Source organism: Arachis ipaensis, chromosome B08, assembly GCF_000816755.2.
Source record: "Arachis ipaensis cultivar K30076 chromosome B08, Araip1.1, whole genome shotgun sequence".
In the NCBI taxonomy this organism is placed as follows: Eukaryota; Viridiplantae; Streptophyta; class Magnoliopsida; order Fabales; family Fabaceae; genus Arachis; species Arachis ipaensis.
The window spans coordinates 35,237,482-35,250,030 of record NC_029792.2 but is presented as its reverse complement, the minus strand read 5'-3'; the positions used below and the strand labels follow the sequence as shown (position 1 = coordinate 35,250,030).

General features: G+C 38.8%; 1 long non-coding RNA gene across 1 annotated transcript; it reads left to right on the top strand.

Annotated features, from left to right (window-relative positions):
* LOC107612255 lies at positions 5,200-6,813 on the top strand. The gene is made up of 3 exons (XR_001613661.2): positions 5,200-5,696; positions 6,249-6,357; positions 6,549-6,813. It is a non-coding gene; the product is annotated as an uncharacterized LOC107612255 (long non-coding RNA).

Below are 12,549 nucleotides of genomic sequence, written 5' to 3'. Positions count from 1 at the left end.
ACGTCTCCTTGAATTACTCCCATGCCTTCTCTCTCTCCATTGAAGATGTGACGTCCTCCGCTGTCGCCGCCGCCGCGGCTCGCGTCGCACGAGCTCCTTCCACCGCCGCTCTCAATGCGTTTGCTCCTTTCGTCGTCGCACAAGCTTTCTCGGCCGTGCTCTTGTCTTACGAGATCCCTCCGCCGCCGCTCTTGCGCTGCTTCTTCTCTCCTCGCCGGAGGTTTGTCATCGTCTCTTCTCGTCGCTGTTAGTTCAGGTAGGCCTCCGTCTCCTTCTCGTCCCTAGCCCTAACCCTTCCATTGTGATTCTGTTCTGATTTCATTATCCATATCCCTTCGCTGTTTTTCTTAACCATAATTCTCGTCCCTTAACCCTAATTTTCCGTTTGTTCTCTCTGGTTTAGAATTATGTTATGTGGATCGATTTTAATCCTAATTTGTTTTTTTTTTTTGAAGAAAGAGAGCTCAACACAGTAAAGTGGAGCATGTATAACAAGATAACAACAGAGAAGCCAACATAAAGATAAATAACTATGAAGTAGATTTCGTTGTCATCTCCGGCATTGCCATCAACAACCAAACGGATCTACGCCACACCATTCCTTATAACTCAGAAATGACTTATGCTTGACTCCATCAACGCCTATCTCTGATTTCTGGAAGATTCTGCTATTCCGTTCTAACCAAATGTTCCAGATAATCGCAAAGAATCCTGTCTGCCACTTCCATCCAATCCTCAAACAGCTCTTTGATAGTCCCCGGAATAGCCCAAGCTCTGTCTGCACCCGCCAACCAAGCGCACCACACCTGCCAAGTGAAGTCACAGCCAAGAAACAAATGGTGCACAAACTCTATTTCTTTTTTACACAAAATACAAATATTATCACTATGTCGTATGATTCCTAGCCTACTCAGTCTCTCTTTGGTATTGATCCTCCCTATTAAGACAAACCATGCAAAAAGCTCCACTCTTGGAGGAACCAATCCTCTCCAAATGGCACTAGTGAAGCTGTAACTTGTGATGTCTTCTGGGAGGGTCTCATTCTGCAACACCTGCACAAAAGAATTAGTAGAATAAATACCTTTTTTATCAAATTTCCATACAATTGTGTCCTCTCTACTAGGGGACATTCTCACTAGTCGTAGTCGGTCATGGAGTTGATTGAGCAACTCAAGTTCCCATTGGAATAACTCTCTCCTCCACTGAAAGTTCCACACCCATTCTATCCCATCCCAGAACCCACAATCCCCTACCATAGATCTTTGTTGATTTGAAACAGAGAAGAGTCTCAGAAAGCTATCTTTCAACGTACCACCTTGTAGCCAATCATCCACCCAGAACTGAGTACGCCTGCCATTTCCCACCTCCATAGCCAAACCACTAATCATCATATCTCTCACATGTGGTTCTTTAATACTAAGCTGACAAATATCTTTCCACGGGCCACCTCTTAAAGGCAGTGGCTGTTTTGACAACATTACAGAAGGGTCCAAGAGATTACAAGAACAAACAACCTTCTTCCACAGCGGACAATCTTCCTTTGAGAAACGCCACCACCACTTGAACAGAAGCGCTGTATTTCTGATTAGCGCATCCCCCATCCCCAAACCGCCTAACTTTTTCGGAGCTTGCGCCATCTCCCATTTCACAAGTGGTATACCATTTTTCTCATCTTCTTTACTCCACAAAAACCTTCTCTGTAACCCAATTATCTTTTCTGCAACCGCTTTTGGCATTTTGTACAAGCTTAAGTAGTAGACTGGCAGACTATTTAGGACAGATTTTATGAGTACCAGCTTGCCAGCTTTGTTGAGGGACTTAGCTTTTCACAAACTGAGCTTATCTTCCACCTTGTCTATGATCGGTTTCCATGTCTTCACCAACTGGGGGTTTGCGCCTAGCGAGATTCCTAAATACCTGACAGGTAAAGTAGCTTGGGTGCATCCCAACAAACCACACATATCCGTCACCCAATCCTGCTCACAGTTAACTGAAATCAGATTTGACTTATCGAAGTTAATACTTAGGCCAGACATCCACTCGAAACAACACAAAAGCCTTTTATAGTTCAGTATTATTTCTGTATCCTGCGGGCAAAATAAAATTGTGTCATCCGCAAATTGGAGATGCGACAATTCTATGTTGTCCCTTCCCACCAACAGTGGAGAGATGCGCCCATTCCTGACTGCCTCACCCACCATCTTATGCAAGACGTCAACAACCAGAACAAACAGGAAAGGAGACAGCGGATCTCCTTGTCTCAAACCTCTCTCCATCCTGAACGGCCTGGTTGGTGATCCATTTATCAACACCGGCATAGATGCTGTGGTCACACATTCCTTCACCCATGCCCTCCATCTAAGACCAAAACCCATTTTTTGGAGTACCTCATCCACAAAGCTCCATCTCACTCTGTCATAAGCTTTCTGAAAGTCTAGTTTGATAATCGCCGCCTGCTTCTTATGCAACTTCAGCCATTGGACCATCTCACAAGCAATGAGAGCACCATCATGTATCTTGCGACCCTTGACAAAAGCCGACTGCGTCTCTCCCACTAAATCTGGCATCACTGACCGCATTCGTCTCACCAAGACTTTGGATATAACCTTGTAGATACAACCAACCATACTAATTAGCCTCAAGTCCTTAATTTCCTTAGCTCCGACAAATTTTGGAGCTAGCGCCACCCATGTTACATTAGCATCTGTTGGTAGCTTCGCACTTTGGAAAAAACCCAAAACAGCTGCAGTAAACTCTTGGCCAATCTCACCCCAGCATTTCTTTATGAAATTCATATTGTATCCATCGACACCTGGCGCTTTACTGGACCCACAATCCCAGACAGCCTCTCTGATTTCCTCAGGCGATGGTATCACCTCTAACTCTACTGCCTCCTCCTCATTAATCTGCCTTACCAACCCATCACGGATTCCAACCCTTGGATAGAACTCCTGTCGATATAGTTCTTTATAATACCCTGTAATTGCAACTTTTATTCTGGCCTAGTTCCTCACTACTCTACCATTAATTACCAGGGAGTCAATTCTGTTGTTCCTTCGTCTAGCCGATGCTAGGTTATGGAAGTATCTGGTGTTCTTATCCATATCTCTAGCATGCTGAGAACGGGACATCTGCTTCCAATGAATCTCCTTTCTGGCATACCACTTCGCACAATAGGTAACAAGAGCCTTTTGTCTAGCCTCCAACGTTCCATCATGACTACCAGTGCTAACCATGTCATCAATCTTCTTCATCTCTTCCTCAAATTTCTGTATCCTATTGTCAATGTCCCCAAAATTGTCTTTGTGCCATCTCCTCAGCGGATCCGTCAACACCTTCAGCTTCCTAGTGAACTGTTCATCGCCTAAGTTCCTCCACTCGTCCTTCACCGTCCTCAGGAACCCTTCATGTGTAAACCAGGAGTCTAAGCTTCGAAACAGTCTTGGACCCGCACTAAATCTCGCATCTTCTAGAATCAACGGACAATGATCAGATAGTTCTCTAGGTCCTCCTCTCAAACGAGTATCTGGGAACTCTTCAAGCCACTCCACACTGACAAGAACCCTATCTATTCGGCTACACGAACGACCTCGAAACCATGTGAACTTTCGATCAATAAGCGGTAAATCTACTAACTGTAAATCTTGCACCCATTCCTTAAAGTCTTCTGCAGATGCCGGTAAACTACCTGCGCCTTTTCTTTCCTCCAACTTTATTATCTCATTAAAGTCTCCCATGAAACAAAATGGAACCTGACATAGACCCACAATATAGCTCAACTCCTCCCACATCATCAGTTTCTCACTCCGAACATGCGCGCTATACACCAAATAGAATGCACAGTTAAAATTATTTTTTGTCAGCATGCCTTGCACACAAAGCCAACCATCCCCTTTATAGAAATTTAATTTTTTAAACAGCAAGTCATCCCACATTAATAATAAACCGCCAGAGGCTCCTACTGATTCCACATATTCCCAACCCACTGTGTCACAACCCCACACTCTAGCAACATCAAATTTAGTCACTACCTCCCTTTTAGTTTCAATTAATCCTAGCACATTCAATTTAAACTTCTTTTTCAACTCTTTCACCATACTTAACTTTCCATCTCCTCCTAAACCTCGAATATTCCAACAACTATAAATCATTTGAATGAAACGTTACACACCTTTTTATGTTGTTTGGGCCTACATCTCCTTGCTTTCTCCTTCTGTTTTGCAATCTTTCTTTTTACCGCCAAAGCTTCATTCTGACTTTGTAAAATTGCCATGATATCTTCTTCTTCATCATAGAAAACCGCACTAGACTCCACAGCTAACTTCCATGTTACTTTATTTTTGGCTAACTGATATTCCTGCGAAATCCTCTGATCAGCTTCTTGGTTTGTTTCTCCTTCCTCTGCATTGGATCCTACCTCCTCTGTGCCCCTTCCTTCCACATCTTTCTTTTCCGCAGCTTCATCCTCTTCTCCGGTCTCCGCATCCTCACTCTTGTCCTCTTGGAGTTGCACCCTGTGACGTCCCTGGGTTCCCCGGGCAACTCTTCTTCCATCTGACACCTCCACCACCGGATCTTTGTCAAGGATCTCAACAATCGCCTTCGGTGGTCAGCTCCTCTTCACTATGTCACCATGGCCTCTCCACTGACTTACAAGGCGCATCACTAAATCGGGACTCCTCAGCTCAATGGAGCGCGCCGCAGAGTTAAGACCCTCCAGCTCAACGGGATGCAGGACGATCTCCTTCAACGCGACATGCACAAGAGATTGCGTTCGCTGAAAGGAGCAACACATTTCGCGTAGCCCAGCAGCGTTCAAGGGCGCTTCTGCCCGACCCGACCCGACGCAACTGATTAGCCCTTTACCCGACCCAGCTCCCTGGACGGTCTCAAGTGATCTACCCACACAGCCCATGCCCTTCTCTTTAATCAGCCCAATTCCTTCATGATCCATCAGGAGACAAGCTTTGGAACCTTGTGCGTGGGCCTCAGGATTTGTGGAGCCCAGTCCCACACCTTTCCAACCTTGTTTCCGTATCTCCCCCCTCTTTGACCCACTTTCTTCATCAAGGTATATGTCCGTATTTGTTCTTTCCGAATTAGCCCTACCAGAATTGTCAAATCCCGCACCAATGGCCTTGCCATTAATTCCATTAACTCTGAATAAACCCGTTTCCATTTACATTTGATTCTGTTTTGAATTATCTTGATTGTACTCGTTCAAAAAAATCTCTAATGTTACCATTCTACCCTTGTCCTCATCTCCCTCATTTTTCCGTTCCATGATGATTTCGGTCGCCGGATCCCACACCGCCGCCATCACCTCCCCTCCAGCCGACTGTGAATTAGAACATTCGCTTCTCTGCCGTACCGTTGTATCTTCCAGCAAACTATTATCTCCATATACCTTGTGACCCACCTCTTTTACAAAGACATTGAAGCCACTAGTACCTACAGTGATATGCACCCATTTCTTGATGACACCAAACACACAAGTATCAATTAGCACACGGCCAAACCTGAATGATAAGGCTGATTCTGTTATTTCGTCACATTTGATTACTTCTCCCCATAGGCCACCTATCCTGGTGAACGTCTCCACTGACTAAGTATGTAGCGGCACTCCTAATCCTAATTTGTTTTTTTCAGGTCCGCTGAAAGTTACACCATTTATGGTCGAGTGAAGATCCCCAGCAGTATGCTTTGTTTTTCTTTTTTGTCACTTTGATTTTTATTTTCTTACTTTTTAGTTAATTCAAAATCTAATTGTTGGATGGTGACTGATGCGAATAACCATTGCATTTGAATTGGAAAATTTTTTATATTTTGTTCAATAAACTTTAGATGAACTAAAGCTTTCAACGTTAATATGTAGATGCACTAAAGCACTTTAATATGTGAGATTGACTTTGAATTGTTGATGGGACTGGTAATGGTGCTTGGGGTCATATGTCAGTTCAAGTTGTTCATATTTTTTGGAGTTCACACCAAAATCAAGTTTGATTTAGTCATTCAGAATTCATCTAATTTGAAGCTTTGGTTGGTTTATAGTATCAATTGTAATTTGAAATATTTAGAAAGATGGCTGTCAGAGCCTGTTAGCATCTCCGGTGTCATTTCATTTATTTAGATGTATCTGATAATGTTAATTGAGTGGAATTCAGCAAGGTTTTGCTAGAGTTCATTATGGTGTGCATCCATTCCTTGCATCCATTTCTTGTTAATGGTGTGCATAAATTTGTTTGCAGATTTAGGAACAAAAGACTATATAATTCCCGGAAAAGTGTCGAATATCAAAGTCATACTCAATGGTGGTCAGAGAGTTACTTTTTTTAGGCCTGATGGATATTTCTCATTGTATCCTTTAATTTACATCTTCATTTTAAACTCATTTCAATTTGCATGATAACTGCTATTACAATAATACTTCAGTTCATGTTTAATTTGATCTCTCTTTGCTGTCCTGATATTGCTTTTGCAAAGTTATAGTTAATGATAGTATTTTGTTGTTGAGCAACAAACTAGTTCCTTAACATGTTTGCTTTAAGCCACAACGTCCCAAATATTTCTTGATGGATGCTTCATGAGGTCTGAAAATTATAGCTTCTTTGATGAGTATGCAGGGCCAGGGGACAAGGCTGTTTGTGGCAACAAAACTAGGACGAATTTGAGTTTTCGAGCGGCCGCAAAGCAGGCTCTTTTGGAAGTAGTTCAATCTGCACCAAACAGCATAGGATACTATGCAAGAGGGAAGATTGATGTTTCTGGAAGTAGTTCAAGCTGCACCAAACACCAAAATTTGATTTGTGAAATAGGCCTACAAGAAAAAATTGACACCATTTTAGTAAGTGTATCCTCCTTTATTTTACCCCTGAATTTTTGCTTAGAAAAGCTAGCAATGCAAGAAGCTAAGTTTTGGATATATTTAGATGTAGATGATGACCTTAATATTATCCTATTTAATTTACAGTTTGCCATCCCATCACCTATCAGCTAGGCGTATTTCAATAAAATTGTAGCAAAATTAGAATATGCCGATGACCCACACAACTTAAGTGTCAAATAATACGAATAAAAATAATAAAAAATAATATTTACATCATTTTTTCTCATTTCTTATAAATCATTCTTAATACTAAACATAACTATATAAAAAAATTATACAAAATTAGTGTATATGATATTACTTTAAAACAATTATATATATGTAGGGTGCTACTTTTTATTTGCTCCTCTTAATTTTTCAAACATACTGTTTATTGGAAGACCAAGATTTTCATAAGCAACTATATACCACAGAGGAATGTTAAACATACAAAGAGGTGATTTTAAATTTTAATGGCAAAATATTGCTCATTATGATGATAAACATTTTTCTATAGTTTGTTTATTAATGTATATCCTTGTATGATATGAAAAAAATGTTACTCACATACTGTACAATGTGCCTCCTAACTCACACATACATGACAATATATTAATTGAACTGTTTTTAAATAATCAATTAACATTTTTGGGTTAAATAAATTAAACCCGATATGTATTTAGCATTATTCTTTATAGGGATTTCTTATATTATATATATTCACATGCATTTGAAAACCAGAGTATTGAAATTGAAGCCAGATTCTGTGTTCTTCCATGTATCCGAGTACAACAATCTTGATTTATATAGTCTTCTAATTGGCAGAAAAGTGGTGAGTTGCACACATAAATTAAAATTAACTCATTAGTTTCTCTTCAATATTTTTTTTATTTTTTTAATTCTTATATATATTCTTTTGCAGAATTTAGGTTGAATTAAAAGTGGTAGAATTTTGAAGGAGGAGTGGTAGCAAATATGGTAAGAAGGGGACAATTGAAGTGATGATCAGATCAATTAAGGATAAACGTTCATACTTTGTTTAGTTTAGTAGTTTAATTAAGCAATTGAAGTGCTGCCTCCCTTGCTCAAGTACCTAACGAGACTGATGAGCGGATAATTTATACGCTTTTTGGCATTGTTTTTAGTATGTTTTTAGTAGGATCTAGTTACTTTTAGGGATGTTTTCATTAGTTTTTATGTTAAATTCACATTTCTGGACTTTACTATGAGTTTGTGTATTTTTCTGTGATTTCAGGTATTTTCTGACTGAAATTGAGGGACTTGAGCAAAAATCAGATTCAGAGGTTGAAGAAGGACTGCTAATGCTGTTGGATTCTGACTTCCCTGCACTCAAAGTGGATTTTCTGGAGCTACAGAACTCGAAATGGTGCGCTTCTAATTGCGTTGGAAAGTAGACATCCAGGGCTTTCCAGCAATATATAATAGTTTATACTTTGGCTAAGAATAGATGACGTAAACTGGCGCTCAACGCCAGCTTTCTGCCCAAATCTGGCGTCCAGCGCCAGAAAAGGAGCCAAAACCAGAGTTGAACGCCCAAATTGGCACAAAAGCTGGCGTTCAACTCCAAGAAGGACCTCTACACGTGCAACACTCAAGCTCAGCCCAAGCACACACCAAGTGGGCCCCAGAAGTGGATTTATGCATCAATTACTTACTTCTGTAAACCCTAGTAGCTAGTTTATTATAAATAGGACCTTTTACTATTGTATTAGACGTCTTTTTGACCATCTTTGATCAGTTGTATGCTATCTTAGATCACGTGGTCTAAACCTCCTCTCGGCCATGCCTGGACTTTCACTTATATAATTTTAACGGTAGAGTTTCTACACTCCATAGATTAAGGTGTGGAGCTCTGCTATTCCTCAAAGATTAATGCAAAGTACTACTATTTTCTATTCAATTCATCTTGTTTCGCTTCCAAGCTATTCATTCGTACTTCAATCTGAATGTGATGAACGTGAAAATCATCATCATTCCCTATGAACGCGTGCCTGACAATCACTTCCGTTCTACCTTAGACTGAATGAGTATCTCTTAAATCTCCTAACCAGAATCTTCGTGGCGTAAGCTAGAATGATGGCGGCATTCAAGAGAATCCGGAAGGTCTAAACCTTGTCTGTGATATTCCGAGTAGGATTCAATGAATGAATGACTGTGACGAGCTCCAAACTCGCGATTGCGGGGCGTTAGTGACAGACGCAAAAGGATAGTAAATCCTATTCCAGCATGATCGAGAACCGACAGATGAATAGTCGTGCCGTGACAGGGTGCGTTGATCATTTTCACTGAGAGGATAAGATGAAGCCATTGACAAGGGTGATGCCTCCAGATGATTAGCCGTGCCGTGACAGGGCATTGGATCATTTTCTCGAGAGATGACCGAAAGTAGCCGTTGACAATGGTGATGTATCACATAAAGCCAGCCATGGAAAGGAGTAAGACTGACTGGATGAAGATAGCAGGAAAGCAGAGGTTCAGAGGAACGAAAAGCATCTCCATTCGCTTATCTGAAATTCTTACCAATGATTTACATAAGTACCTCTATCCCTATTCTATTATTTATTTTCGAAAACCCATTACTGTTTGATATCCGCCTGACTGAGATTTACAAGGTGACCATAGCTTGCTTCATACCGACAATCTCCGTGGGATTCGACCCTTACTCACGTAAGGTATTACTTGGACGACCCAGTGCACTTGCTGGTTAGTTATGCGAAGTTGTGAAGATATGTTTAGACCATGGTCCTGTGCATCCGTTTTTGGTGCCATTGCCAGGGAATCAATTTTGAACAATAATTCACAACCTGAGTAGCAATTTCGCATACCAAGTTTTTGGCGCCGTTGCCGGGGAATCAATTTCGAACAACAATTCACAACCTGAGTAGCAATTTCGCATACCAAGTTTTTGGCGCCGTTGCCGGGGATTGTTTAAGTTTTCGGCAAGCTTTTGGTCCGGTAACATCAGTGCCAAGTTTGATCCGGCAACAGCATACCAAGTTTTTAGCGCCGTTGCCGGGGATTGTTCGAGTTTGGACAACTGACGGTTCATCTTGTTGCTCAGATTAGGTAATTTTCTTTTTGTTTTAATTTCAAAAATTTTTCAAAAATATTTCAAAATTTTCTCCTTTGTTTTCGAAAAAAAAAATGTTTTCAAAAATATATTTTTATTCAGAATTTTTAAGAATGAATTCTAGTGTTTCATGAAGCATGCTAAACCTGGCTGGCTGTAAAGCCATGTCTAAATTCATTTGGACTGAGGCTTGCAATTTGTTATCAAGAGCAAGTTAGTTGTTGTTGATCCACTTACTACTGTTCCTGATTTACATGCTAAAGCTTGGCTGGCCATTGGCCATGTCTAGTGTTTTGGACCAGAGCTTTCATTGAAAGCTTGGCTGGCTAGTGAGCCATGTCTAATTCTTGGACTGAAGCTTTAGACTAAGAATGCAAGTTTCCTGGAATTCATATTAAAAATTTTGGAATCCTTATTTTTCCTTTTTCAATTAATTTTCAAAAAAAAATACAAAAAAATTAAAAAATCATAAAAATCAAAAATATTTTTCATGTTTCTTGTTTGAGTCTTGAGTCATGTTATAAGTTTGGTGTCAATTGCATGTGCATCTTGCATTTTTCGAAAATTTTCATGCATTCATAGTGTTCTTCATGATCTTCAAGTTGTTCTTGGTAAGTCTTCTTATTTGATCTTTGCATTTGCATGTTTTGTGTCTTTTCTTGTTTTTCATATGCATTCTTGAATTCTTAGTGTCTAAGCATTGAAGAATTCTAAGTTTGGTGTCTTGCATGTTTTCCTTGCATTAAAAATTTTTCAAAAATATGTTCTTGATGTTCATCATGATCTTCATAGTGTTCTTGGTGTTCATCTTGACATTCATAGCATTCTTGCATGCATCACATGTTTTGATCTAAAATTCTCATGCATTGCATCATTTTTCTTGTTTTTCTCTCTCATCATAAAAATTCAAAAATAAAAAAAATATGTTTCCCTTTTTCTCCTCATCAAATTCGAAAATTTGAATTGACTTTTTCAAAATTTTTAAAATTTAGTTGTTTCTTATGAGTCAAATCAAATTTTCAATTTGAAAATCTCATCTTTTTCAAAATCTTTTTCAAAAATCAAATCTTTTCAAAATTCTTAGTTATTTTTGAAAATTCCAAAAATATTTTTCAAAAATCTTTTTCTTATTTTTATATCAAATTTTCGAAAATAACAATAACAATTAATGTTTTGATTCAAAAATTTCAAGTTTGTTACTTGCTTGTTAAGAAAGATTCAAACTTTGAGTTCTAGAATCATATCTTGTGATTTCTTGTGAATCAAGTCATTAATTGTGATTTTAAAAATCAAATCTTTTTCAAAACTAATTTTAATCATATCTTTTCAAAAATATCTTCTTATCTTATCTTTTTCAAAAATTTGATTTCAAAATATCTTTTCTAACTTCCTAACTTCTTATCTTTTCAAAATTTGTTTCAACTAACTAACTAACTTTTTGTTTGTTTCTTAACTTTTTCAAAACTATCTAACTAACTCTCTCTCTCTCTAATTTTCGAAAATATCTTCCCTCTTTTTGAAAAATTTCTTTTTTATTAACTAATTATTTTTATTTTTGATTTTAAAAATTTTTCGAAAAAATACTAACCTTTTTCAAAAATTATTTTCGAAAATCACTAACTCTTTTTCAAAAATTATTTTCGAAAATTCTCCCTCTCTCATCTTATTCTATTTATTTATTCATCTACTAACATCTCATCTCACATCTCTGCCCTCCTCACAGTTGTGTTTCTTTCTTTACATCGCATTCTTTGTCTCCCTCTTTTCTTCCAAAGGGATCCCTATACTGTGGTATAAATGATCTCTATTATTATTATTTTTCTGTGCCCTCTTCTTTGTCATATGAGCAGGAGTAAAGACAAGAACATTCTTGTTGAAGCAGATCCAGAACTTGAAAGGACTCTGAAGAGAAAATTAAGAGAAGCTAAATTACAACAATCCAGAGATAACCTTTCAGAAATTTTCGAACAGGAAGAGGAGATGGCAGCCGAAAATAATAATAATGGATATGGTTGCTAATAACCAGTTCATGTACACTTCTGAGAGGAATCCTGTGAATAATGGGACGCCTATGAATAAGGGAGTTCTTGAGATTGATACTCTGAATGCCATTCTGGCTCAGAATAAAATATTGACTCAGCAAGTCAATATGATCTCTCAGAGTCTGAATGGAATGCAAGCTGCATCCAACAGTACTCAAGAGGCATCTTCTGAAGAAGAAGCTTATGATCCTGAGAACCCTGCAATAGCAGAGGTGAATTACTTAGGTGAACCTTATGGAAACACCTATAACTCATCATGGAGAAATCATCCAAATTTCTCATGGAAGGATCAAAAGCCTCAACAAGGCTTTAATAATGGTGGAAGAAACAGGTTTAACAATAATAAACCTTATCCATCATCCACTCAGCAATAGACAGAGAATTCTGAACAAAATACTTCTAATTTAACAAACTTAGTCTCTGATCTATCTAAGACCACTGTAAGTTTCATGAATGAAACAAGATCTTCCATTAGAAATCTGGAAGCACAAGTGGGCCAGCTAAGTAAAAGGATCACTGAAATTCCTCCTAGTACTCTCCCAAGCAATACA